This window comes from Vombatus ursinus, unplaced genomic scaffold (genome assembly GCF_900497805.2).
Source record: "Vombatus ursinus unplaced genomic scaffold, bare-nosed wombat genome assembly UNPS02014807.1, whole genome shotgun sequence".
Classification (NCBI taxonomy): Eukaryota; Metazoa; Chordata; class Mammalia; order Diprotodontia; family Vombatidae; genus Vombatus; species Vombatus ursinus.
In genome coordinates this window covers 5,250,773-5,260,434 of record NW_020954585.1, presented here as the reverse complement: position 1 = coordinate 5,260,434, position 9,662 = coordinate 5,250,773, and the positions used below count along the sequence as shown (strand labels likewise).

At 40.3% G+C, this 9,662-nt stretch overlaps 1 non-coding gene across 1 annotated transcript; it reads right to left on the bottom strand.

The window, feature by feature from the left end:
- Positions 1 to 879: 879 nt before the first annotated feature.
- LOC114052525 lies at positions 880 to 1,002 on the bottom strand. Its single transcript, XR_003570267.1, has one exon. It is a non-coding gene; the product is annotated as a small nucleolar RNA SNORA5 (small nucleolar RNA).
- Between the last annotated feature and the right edge of the window lie 8,660 nt (positions 1,003 to 9,662).

Genomic DNA, 9,662 nt, shown 5'->3' with positions numbered 1-9,662 from the left:
ATTTCTCTAAGGCCAGGAAAGAACACAAAAGAGCACAACCAAACCCAGGCTCAGGCTTGCCTAGGCAAGACTTGTACTTTATCTCCCATGCTCCCATGTGCTCACACTGAATGGAGGCTGGGGTTGGGGTGGGGCAAGCCCCCCACCCCCCACCCCGATTCTTGGAAAGCTTCTTGAAATAATCTTGACACTATTTCCAGCTGGAAAGGAAGAGAGAGCTTACGGTAGATTTTCTTTATCCTTTTCAAACATCCACTGAGTCATCAGCTCTTACAATTCCACAGCTAAAAAGGAGACTCTTCATCATCAGCTTCCTCATCAATGAGTCACAAGTGACTGGAAGCCGGCCCCGAAGCTCCCATGTGGTTGACCAGAACTAGCAAGAACAACTCTGAGTGTGCTCCATGGGATGGCTTTCATCAGTATTTTTTGTTTGCTCATTCTTTCAGCTGACTTCTTGACTTTGGACCTTAAGCTAATGTTAGGCTCTACACTCCTGGGATCTGTGTGACCTAAGTTTCTGTCTTTTTATGTCCTTCTGTAGCTTTCACAGCTCAGGTTTGGGGCCCACAAGCTTTCAACATGCCCAAAGTGATGTGATCCAGAGCAACATCTCCTCACTGCCCTCTGGTCTGAACTCTACAAGTTCCTGAGCCAAGTTTGGGTCTGTTGGATTATCCGTGGTTGAGAGTTTCAGTTGACTTCTGCTGGACTCAGCCATTGTTGGCACCCTGGGAGGTTCTGCATGTTCAGTGACTGGACTGCAGACTCCCCTTTGGGCTGGGGCTCTTGCCCTGGTTATTCCATTGCAGGCTTCCACCTTGGACTGGAGGCTAAAGCTAAGTCCCCACTCTGCTCCTGGGGTCAGATCTGTATAGCTGCTGTTTGCCTCTGAACTTGTTCCTTATTCAGAATACAGTGAGGGTCCACTAGCAACTGCTTTTCTCTACCACCCTTATGTGCAGCTCCCCATCTCAGTTGAACAAGGAACTGGGTTGTGGAAAACAGCTGCCAGATGACACCCATCCCTACACCCTGCACTACTATCTCAAGGATCTGCTGGGGATCTCTTCCTACCCCAGTGCTTCCTGCCCTAGTGCTCTGTTTCATTTTCTTTCAGTCCTTGGGCTCTATAATGCTAGACACACACACACACACACACACACACACACACACACACACACACACACACACACACACACACTGCACTCCTGGCCAAACCCTCTCTTCAGTCCTCTCTTTCTAGTCTCCCTAAGCTGCCCTGGGCTGGAACAATGAATCACTATGACTTCTTCTTGGACTTGGGATCAAAATTCAGTCTGGTATTTTTTTTTCTAGATCTTTGTGGAGGAGATTTGGTGAGGCAGCTAGGCTGTTCTTCTTGGTACTCTGCCACCTTGACTATGCCTCCTTAATTTTTCTTCTAACAATAAAGGGAGGGAATAAGCCTATTGCCCTAAGTTTCAAACAAGTTTAACCACCGTATAATACAATAAGGAAGGATTTGGCCGTGAAGGTGAGGAAGCATCCCTTTTGAATTTGGGATTTTGTTGCAGGGTGTGGCCAATCTTCCAAGACCATACTTTCCTTCTACCACTGGGTGGCCTGAGGATATGACTTTCCTCTGGTCTTTGCTTCTATTTCATTGTTCACTTTAGGGGTGTAGGTACTAAGTCAGTAGCATCAAACTCAAACAGAAATAGGACCACCAATTCATACAGAAAGGTCCCTGAGAGTCACATATTGACAGAGTTTTAAAATGTGATTTTATCTGTGTTTTATTGCATTTTTTTTCTTTTGCTAAATATTTCCCAATTACATTTTAATCTGGTGGCCCTGTTCATGTGTTTGATAGCTCTGCTCAAAGCCACATACATTTCTTCACCTTTGACTCTGTTGACCTTGGGGTATACAGTCCTGAGTCATACGGTTGATTTACCTCTCTGCTATTGAGGAACTTATGAGAATTTTTTATAAAGCTCCAAAGAATAAAATTCTCATCTCAATCAGCTCTGCCCCACCCCTCCCCCACTTAGGGAAGGAAAGACCAAGTTTTAAGGAGAGAAGTTTAAGTCTCTCATATATTGAGTTATGAATCTACCAAATTAGTTAGTGGTGTCTTCCATTGCATTCTCTCTGCATGCAATTAATAAATGTGAGTCACAACTCATTTTTGACCAGACATAGTTTAGAGGCGACCAAATTCAGGAATTAAAAACAGCTTAAAGAATTAGAGAAAATCATGTGGCTTGCTCTTGACAGGTACCAGGGAAGGAAGTTAAACTCTTACTATCTGTCCTCTTGTAGATCACAAGAAGCAACAACAGCCAAACTTTGGTCAGTTCCAATCAACTGCACCAGAGTAATTCATTCTAGAGAGTGGAGGTCTTGCTACTGTAGCCAATACCTGCAACATTTAGACTCTTAACTCAGACCTGCACAACATAGGGTCCAAGGGATGCTTGTAGCTCATCAAAGGATCTTGGGTGGCCCGTGAAAAATGTAGAGGATGTGGAAGAAAGTAAAGATGTAACAAGTATTTTGTCCATTCCCCACTTAACCCACTTTCCACTAGTCACTGCCGTGCCCATCATGTAACTTGGTGGGTGGGTTGCCATTGCGCACTCCTCCTGTTTGTCACATAACCTGTAGCAACCAACCACTGTCAGTCTGTCTCTAATCTGAGAGGAGTAAGAGTCATATCTTTTCACTGTGTTGTTGGTTGTTATTAAATGTAAACAGTAAGAAAACTTTAAAAGTTTATTAAAACTTGTGCCACTTAAAGTGATTTTTTTTAACATTAATGTGATTTCATGATGAATAAAAATCTTAAGTAATAAGTATAATTAATTGATATTCATTGAAATTTCCTTTTTTAAAATATGGTTTGTTTACAAAATAGTTTGATGATTAATTACACCTTTACTTGGAAAGTGAGCTGCTAAAAACCTATCTGAAGCTTGAAGAAGTTTTGCCTATTTTAAGTTCGGCCCCTACCTGCTGCCAAGTCATGCAGGTCTGCTCTTTGCTAGTCTCTGATCTTGCATTGCAATATACCTATTGGTATCCCCCTCCTCTTTTCCTTCCCTCCCCTCCCCTTTACTTTCTCCTCCTTTCTCCTCTCCTCTCTGCTCCCCTTCTCCTCTTTTCCCCTTCTCCCCTTCTCTCCTGCTTCCGCCCCTCCCCTTCTCTCTCTCCCTCTCCCCGCCCCTCCCCACTCCCCTTGTGTGGCAGTACCAAAGCAAATTGAAACTCAGTATGAGCTCTTGTGCCTAGTTATCCCAGATCTTCTTCCTCCTACCTGGGGTCGTGGTGCTTGATCTTGCCACCAAAACCTCAATGGTTCTATTCTGACCCATGAAATTTCAATACCCATAATGCATTTCTCTGTATTCCTGAGGCACTTGGGTTACATAGGCTGTGGTGGGAAGCAATATACTAACCCCACCCCCACTTGTGCCCTCCATGAAAATTAGGATATTTTTTACTTAAAAGGTATGGGAATAAGCCTTGAGACCAAATTGGTTTAATAGACTAAAGACTCAGGCCATCAAATATCACTTCCTAGTTACCTGCATACAAAACACTCATGAGGAGCTCCAGGTTGCTTGGCTCCATGGTGGACAACTTGAGCAGGGAAACTTCACTCAGCAGAATCAATTTGTACCTATCCTTGTTGAATATCCTTCCTTGCTATGGCTAAATAAATCCCCTTTTGTTAATTGTTGAATGATCCTAGACTGTCTCATTTTGATCCAATATCAAACATAAATTAGCAGGGATTTGACCTGAGTCTGGCTCAACCTAAAACATAGGCAAACGTCATTTTGAGGTCTAAGTGGAGGAAGAAAAACAAATTGGAATGATCTGGATTTTAGAGAGGAAAGGAGATGAAGGCAGAGAAAGAGTGGAAGGAGATAGCAGAAGGGGCATGCTTTGGAGTAGCCAGTGTGTGTGTGCGTGTGTGTGTGTGTGTGTGTGTGTGTGTGTGTGTGTGTTTGGCTGTGGCTATGTCTGTTTCTGTGTGTCTGTGTGTGTGTGTCTGTCTGTGTGTGTCTGTCTGTGTGTCTGTGTGTACACATATATACATATACATAAACTTATACATACATACATACATAGTTTAATGCAACTCATAAGGAATTTTAAATTCCAAATTAGTTTATTGTCTGGGACAAAATTTCAATTCATCACTAGTCTCATTACAATGATTACAATGATGATGGTGGTGGTAGTGGTGGTGGTGGTAGGGGAGGCTAGCATTTATAGTGTTTTAAGGTTTGCAAAGCAATGTATATATGCTATCACATTTAGTGCTCACAACAACCTTGAAAAGTAGGTGCTATTTTTATCCTCATTTTACAAATGAGAAAAGTAAGGGCAAGAGAGGTTAAATGACTTGCCCAAAGTGATATAGTTAGTAGGTATCTAAAGTATGATTCAAACCTAGGTCTTTCTGACTTCAAACCCAGTATTCAATCCACTGTATTACCTAGCTGCCACAAAGGCATAGTCGGTATAGATTTAATCTTGCCTTACAGCATTCTTTTTGATCCACTATCTTTATCCAGATGTGGTGGTCCTTGGGTATGGGAGCTTGCTGTTGTCAAGGATGGACTTTCCAGTACTGCATTTTATCAGGAAAGACCTGGGAGGACCAACAGATAGACCTGAAAAGATGAAGGCCAGAGAAAACCTCAATGACCATGAGACCAGCAGAGATGACTAGTCTCATAACAATGACACAGCAGAGAGGTGAGTCACAATGCTCAGTGGGCAGCAGAATGATGACATGACCAGAGGGCATTAACAGTGACTGTATCATAGGAGGTATAAGCTTGCCTGGGCCACGAATGTTCCCTACATGTGTGCCTTTCTCCCATGGTAATATGACAACTTGTGGGAGAGTGTATTCAGTGTGTGTCGAGGGTGAGAGTGGAGAGTATCTTCTCATCACTTTATTTGTTATGTATCTTGATTAAGTATCTTTTGCTTAAACTAATGTGTCCCTGGGCTGGATGACTAAAATAAGCACACTGGTTGAGGCTTGTAATCTACAGTTTTGAGTAAATGCTTAATGATAGAGTGCCTTAAACTTGGGATAGTGGTTTGTTTTTTGGGGGGGGGAGGGGTCATACAAGTCAGAGGGATTCTTTAGGGGGGCTATTTAAATAGGAAAGGAAGTCTCAATTAAGGGCAGTGAATTATATCCAGAGCAAATGATAAAATCAGAGTTGTAACTCACATTCACTAAGTACTTTTAAGATTTACAAAGTACTTTACATACATTTCCTCATTCCAACCTTAAAACAACCCTGTAAAATAGAGACTAAGGTCATTTTTATACACAGCTTATAGGTAAGGGAATTACAGTCCAAAGAGGTTATATGGCTTGCCCATAGCCAAGTAATTAGTGGCTGCAAAAACTCTGGAATCTAGGATTCTCCTAATTCTGCTTCCAGGGCTTTTCTAACTACATCATGCCACTTTTATGTGAGTGTTTGTGCATTTCATAGAATAACAAATGTAAAACTAGAAAAGACTTCAGAGACCAGCTAGTTCAATCTCTTCATTTCACAGACTAGGACTCTAAGGCAGGCCTAGGAGATTATGTGACTTGCCAAGGTTATACAGGTAGTAACAATAACTTATACCAGCTAGCTAACATTTATACAACATTATAAGACTGGTAAAGTGCTTTACAAATATTATCTAACTTTACTCTCACGACAACCCTGGAAGGTAAATGCTATTATTATCCCCATGATACAAATTGTAATTGAGGCTGATAGAGATTAAGTGACTTACCCAGGATCACACAGGTTGAGACTAGATTTGATCCCAGATCCTTGAGCACTCTATCCACTATATCTATGGTATTTGAACACTGGTCTTCTAACTCTTGTCAGTACCATTCTCACTAAACCCCACTGATTCCCACGTAATCGTGCCTGAAGAGAAAAGCCAAGAAAAGGAGAAAGCAGTAGTCAGCTGGGCAGCTCATATTAAATGATAGAGTATGATGGATTAAAGTCAAGAGTATAAATTTAGTGTGACTAGCAGGGAAAAGTTTTTGACAGTAAATTCAGAGTGACAATCTGTATACTGGGTACCACCATTTGTCATGTTTATTATTCTTTGTGGAGACATCGCAGACAGTCATTATTTTTTTTTTAAAACAATGCTCAATAAAGCTTAGAATTGAAGGCTTCTCGTTCTAACAATGCAGGCAGAAAACTTTAAATCCAAGCCACTGTGTCAAATCACAGTATGTTACATAATGGAACTTTCATTGAATCATATCCATAAAACATCCTGTTTCCAGACAGGGTAGTGATATACACTCAGATGATATACGATCTATGCATGGGGAGACATTGTAAACACAGCCACTCATACTCAAAACCAATGAAATGGAAAATTCATACCATGATATGCTTGTGCCCAGATCAATAATAATCATCATAATAACCATTTGCATGTGCTCATAGTCTTCCATTCAAAAATCTTCAAGTGTTTTCAAAGAGGAAATGATGGGTTGGGGGGAATCAGTTTCCAAGCCTTGTCGATTCAATCTCTTTAGTGTCTTTCCTACCCATTCTTTTCTCCTTATTCATTCCACAACACTTCTAATCTAAGCCCTTATTACCTCTCTCCTAAACTACATCTATAGCTTCCTCCCTGGTCTCACTGCTTCCAGTCTCCCCTCTCCAATACATAATCTATATAGTTGCCAAAGTGATATTTCCAAGTCACAAGTCTGATCTTCTCATTCCTCTCCTCAAGAACTCCTCACCTCTTCTCCTTGGTATTCCTCACTTCTTTCAAGGCTCAGCTCACATGCTACCCTCTTCTAAGATACCTTTTCTGAGGAAGCCTGGTACAGAGGAAAGAAAGGGCATTGTCTCTAGAATCAATAGTTCTGGGTTCAAATGCTGACTACCTGTGGGACCTTAGGCAAGTCACTTAACCTCTATGAATGGGCCTGTTTCCACATCTCTAAAATGAGAGGGTTGAACTACTAGGTCTGTATCCCAAAGAGATCATAAAAAAAAAAAAAGGGAAAATGACCTAAATGCACAAAAATATTTATAGCAGCTCTTTTTGTGGTGGGCAAGAGTTGGAAATTGATGGGATGCCCATCAATTGGGGAATGACTAAACAAGTTGTGATATATGAATGTAATGGAATACTACTGTGCTATAAGAAATGATGAGCAGGCGGATTTCAGAAAAACCTGGAAAGACTTACACGAACTGATGCTGAGTGAAGTGAGCAGAACCAGAACATTGTAGAAACAACAGCAACATTGTGCAATGATTAACTATGATAGCCTTAGCTCTTCTCAGCAATACAATGATCTTAGATAACTCCAAAAGACTCCTGTTGGAAAATGCTATCCACATCCAGAGAAAGAACTATGGAGTCTGAATGTGGGTCAAAGCATACTATTTTCTTCTTTCTTGTTTTTTTTTCTTTCTTGTGGTTTTTCCCTTTTGTTCTGATTCTTCTTTCACAACATGACTAATGTGGAAATATGTTTAATATGATTGCATATATAACCTATATCAGATTGCTTATTGTCTTGGGGAGGGGGGGAAGGGAGGGAGAAAGAAAAAATTTGGAACTCAAAATCTTACAGAACTGAATGCTAAAAGCTATCTTTATATGTAATTGGAAAAAAAAAATACCATTAAGGAAAATAATTAAATGAGGAAGTTGAACTAGATGGCCTCCTTCTAGCTCTATATCTATGAAGTGATATGTGAATCTCATTTGAACAAATTCATCATGTTTTTGTGTGTGTGTGTGTGTGTGTGTGTGTGTGTATTTTGGAGAGGCTTTCCTCTGGTTTCTGATTTAGATTCAGTTGGCAGTGGTTTTCAATTACTTCACCACCATTATTATACATCATCCTCCCTTCCCTTTCCTGTCTCCCAATCCCCACCTGTCAAGGAATTAATGATCTCTACATAAGCCTTTGAGTCAATAGGGGAAAATACAGAAATCCTTTTATAGAGCAAGACACACTCACTCATTCATTTTTTCATTCATTCAATCTGTAATATGAATAATACCTGCTGATTTGCTTGGTAAATTGTGCATCAGTATATCTCCAGTAAGAACTCAGACTTGGTCACCACTGGAAAGTAAGTATAGTGTATCTTCAGCTTCCTTACCACCTCTCCTTATAAGGCCTCTCCATCACCCCAGTCCCTTATTTTGAATTCTGTCAACTGCTCCTAAGGTTTTAACCAATAATGATTTAAAGGTAAGTATTATCTTCTTATAAGGATATTGTATTTTAATAGGAGTCTCCTAAGGAAAGAAAATCCTTTAAGAACCAAAGGACTCCAGTGGTAATATCAGTGATGCCTAAAATATCATAACCACCATGCAATAATAAAATGAGATAATATCGGTAAAACACTTAGCACAGTGCTTAGCATCTAAAAAGTGTTAAATAAATGCCTGTAAAAATTAACAGCAGGGAAGGTGCTAACAAGGAGACAGAGAGCATGAATGTGCAGGCCAGGAGTTATCACTTAGACAGCACAGTTGGTGACATTTCTCAAACATCTCCTGAAAATAATTAACAAATAGTAAACAAAAACCAGCATCAGAGGTATCTATGTCACTGGTGATCTATTGCTGTAGTCACATTGCTTAGATGTCACCTGGGACACACTTTTGCAGCATGGTTGCTCTATGAATTGCAGGAATGAGGCTTGAAAAACTAAGAAGAATATAATTTTTTTGGACCTGTAGTGGTGTTAAGATTCAGCTCCTTCTTATCCAACTGAGTTTCTATACCTCCCACTCTCCCCAGACAAATTCAAAGCGAGGATTTCTCCTCCTCCTCCTCCTTCTTCTCCTTCTCTCTCTCTGTCTCTCTCTCTCTCTCTCTCTCTCCCTCCCTCCCTCCTTCAAGAGTTGATACAACTACTTACTGCCTTCTTTAGTTTGTGTTTATCTATGAGCAGAGAGAAGAAACTTCAGAATGGGCCTGAATTGGTCAGAGCATTGGGGAAGTAGCCACTGATAGAACTTGACTGCCAAACTAGGTTGACTAAAGTCATATCAAAAAGATTGTCTCTGAGGCTTGACACTGTCTCCACTTTAAAGAAAAAAACACCTAAGGTAGAAAGCAAATTCTTATACGTAAAATTTAAGGCATTAATGGTTTAGTGGAAGCAATTACCCTATTGGGTAGTAAAGGAAGTTTGTTTTTGGTTTCCCTATCCCCTCTCCTTCCTGCCTCCCCCCCATTCCCTCAGTGGGGATTATCTCATCTAGTTACTAGAAGAAAATAATAACAAAAGTGGATATTTTATATATTTTTAAGGGCCACATAGTTTTTTACATACATTATCTCATTTTATCCTAACAACAACCCTGTAAGATGTATATAACAAATACTATTATCTCTGTTTTAAAGATAAGGAAACTGAGGCTCACAGACTTTAAATAGCATCACACAGTCAAAGCAATCTGTGCCTTTGTGAAACTCATTCACAAAAAGGTAGATATCTACTCTTTTTTAACAACCCACGATGCAATTCCACACATGGATATCAACCAGATGGTCAATGTTGAAATCAGCTTGATTATATACTTTGCATCCAAAGATGGAGAAAGTTCTATGTAGTCAGTTAAAATAA